The sequence below is a fragment of the Limulus polyphemus genome, unplaced genomic scaffold (genome assembly GCF_000517525.1).
Source record: "Limulus polyphemus unplaced genomic scaffold, Limulus_polyphemus-2.1.2 Scaffold1776, whole genome shotgun sequence".
Lineage (NCBI taxonomy): Eukaryota > Metazoa > Arthropoda > Merostomata > Xiphosura > Limulidae > Limulus > Limulus polyphemus.
Window position 1 is genome coordinate 76857 of NW_013667386.1, and position 2579 is coordinate 79435.

A 2579-nucleotide genomic window follows, 5' to 3' on the forward strand; every position below is an offset into this window, starting at 1 on the left:
ATTCCAAGGAATGTAATACAGGAAGTCTAGTTGTTACAACTTTTTGCAGTGAACTGTAATCTATATGATTCAAATTAATGTAATTCAGAAAAACCTAGTTGTTTAAAATCTTGCAGTGAAATGTAATTTACATGATTCCAAGGAATGTAATACAGGAAGTCTAGTTGTTACAACTTTTTGCAGTGAACTGTAATCTATATGATTCAAGTTAATGTAATATAGAAAAATCCAGTTGTTTAAAATCTTGCAGTGAAAAGTAATTTACATGATTCCAAGAAATGTAATTCAGAAAGTCTAGTTGTTACAACTTTTTGCAGTGAACTGTAATCTATATGATTCAAGTTAATGTAATTCAGAAAAATCTTGCAGTAAAATGTAATCTATATGATTCAAATTAATGTAATTCAGAAAAATCTTGCAGTGAAATGTAATTTCTATGATTCCAAGAAATGTAATTCAGAAAGTCTAGTTGTTATAAGTTTTACAGTAATCTATATTATTCAAGTTAATGTAATTCAGAAAAATCCAGTTGTTTAAAATCTTGCAGTGAAATGTAATTTACATGATTCCGAGGAATCTAATACAGGAAGTCTAGTTGTTCCGTATTACATTTCTATAAACGCTAAGTTATGCATTAATGGTAGTATATAAATTTTTTGTTTTCATTGTTGATAAAACTTTTTTTTATCTCTAACTTTTATTTGTTATGAAAATAGTTATTTTTATGATGTAACAGAATAAATACCTGAATGGATTTCATGCTTGTCATGGTGTTTTTGTAAAAAAAATTAAAACTTTAAAAATGTTGATATGTTTTTTCCATATTCCTGAAGGCATATGTGTTTCTTGATTTTTTTATATTGTGTTTATGTCCTTCTATTTAAGTATTGCAGTTTGTGGAACAAAATTTATTTTGATAAATGTTTTGTTTTTGTATGCTTCAAGTCATTCATGTTTGCACAACTTGTTTACCGTCTAGTCATTTGGATATGGTCATTCATACATGACCTTTTCTCTTCATTGTTTTTTGTAAGTTGTGAAATCTTTATAAAAGTTGGCTCCTAACTTTTTGCTTTAACAAGATAAGTTTTGAACAAATTTTACAAACTGAAAATCAGTTATTATAAAACTCCAAATTTATTAGATAAAACAACTTACTAAAAACTTATTACTGAGCACCAAAAATAATAATAAACACTAAACTACTAAAGTACAATAGTCACAGATATCTTCTCCTTACTAGTAACTCTTTTTAAATAAGTGGTGTTTTGTGATTGTTAAGATAAATGCATTAGATTCAACCAGTTGAGATTAGCTCAACTAAACAGAAGCACTTCTTATAACAGACATCCAGTTTAAATATTAAATGTCCTACAAAACAAAAAAGTAGCTTAGCATGTCCTACAAAATACAAACAATTAGCTTAGCATGTTTACCAAATACAAAAAAACTAGCTTAGCGTGTCCTACATATTATAAACAGCAAGCTTAGCATGTCCTACTTAATATAAACAGCAAGCTTAGCATGTCCTACCAAATATAAACAACTATCTTAGCATATCTTACCAAATACGAAAAAGTGTTGGACTTTGTAAGTGTATGTAGCATAACTTAATATTCTTGTCAATTCTTGAAAAGTAAGATTAGATAAGGGCTGAAATTTTTGGCCCAGTAATTGCTAGTGATTTCTGCCTGGTAAGTAAGGTTAAAATCTCAGGTGGCTGCATTTCACATTTTTTTATGGAAAGATTAACAAAATTTACAGATTTGGTTAAACAAAAACAGTTATATGGTGTGAGATTTCTATTCATAACTTTAGTCAATTAATGTTTTGTGTTCTATTGATAGAGAAACCTTTTTATATGTATATTTGATAAACTTGTGTAAAACTTTGTGAAGAGGAAATAAAAAATACATGCTTGCTTCCAAAAATGAAATTGCAACACTATTTTCTAAACACATTTTACTGAAAGAGAGAAAGGGTTTTAAATAATTTCATCCACTTAAAATGGGAAAGTTTTTGATTAAAACGTAAATTTCAGTTGTTTAATGTGTCCTCATAAGAATGTTATTTTATGATCCTTTCCTTCTAATGTAAGAGTTACATAAAAATTACAAATACATTACCACAGATCCTTATGTTACATCTCAGATCGTTTGTTAATTTCCGGTACAAATTTTTCCCAAGGAACTTCATTAAATAAAACTAGTTTATTCTTTCTCAATACAACTTTGCAATACACAGAATTTCCACAGTCATTTTAACTTAAACACACGCTATAATTCACAATAATTAACGCACTTTACTTACGGGCACTACTGCTCACTTGATTCAATTATTTGTCTCTATATCTCTCTTCAATTTGATATATATATGCCGTCACCCTTTATCTCCGATTTATTTGCCGGGGGTATATACAAAAATAGAGGGCGTCTGGCAAACACTAGAGTTGCCAAGAACAGTCATGATCTATCTAGAAATTCGTGACAATTTACCAGCGTCACGTGACCGCTGTCGTAGCACTGCCCCTTCCTTTGTGTTGTTCATCCCGAACAATAGCCACTTACATTAAACCAAAA

At 29.1% G+C, this 2579-nt stretch overlaps 1 protein-coding gene across 2 annotated transcripts in view; it reads left to right on the forward strand.

Moving 5' to 3' along the window:
• The window catches only part of LOC106464905 (uncharacterized protein C45G9.7-like), a 53946-nt gene that overhangs the window by 32480 nt on the left and 18887 nt on the right, over positions 1-2579 (forward strand). The window lies entirely within an intron of this gene.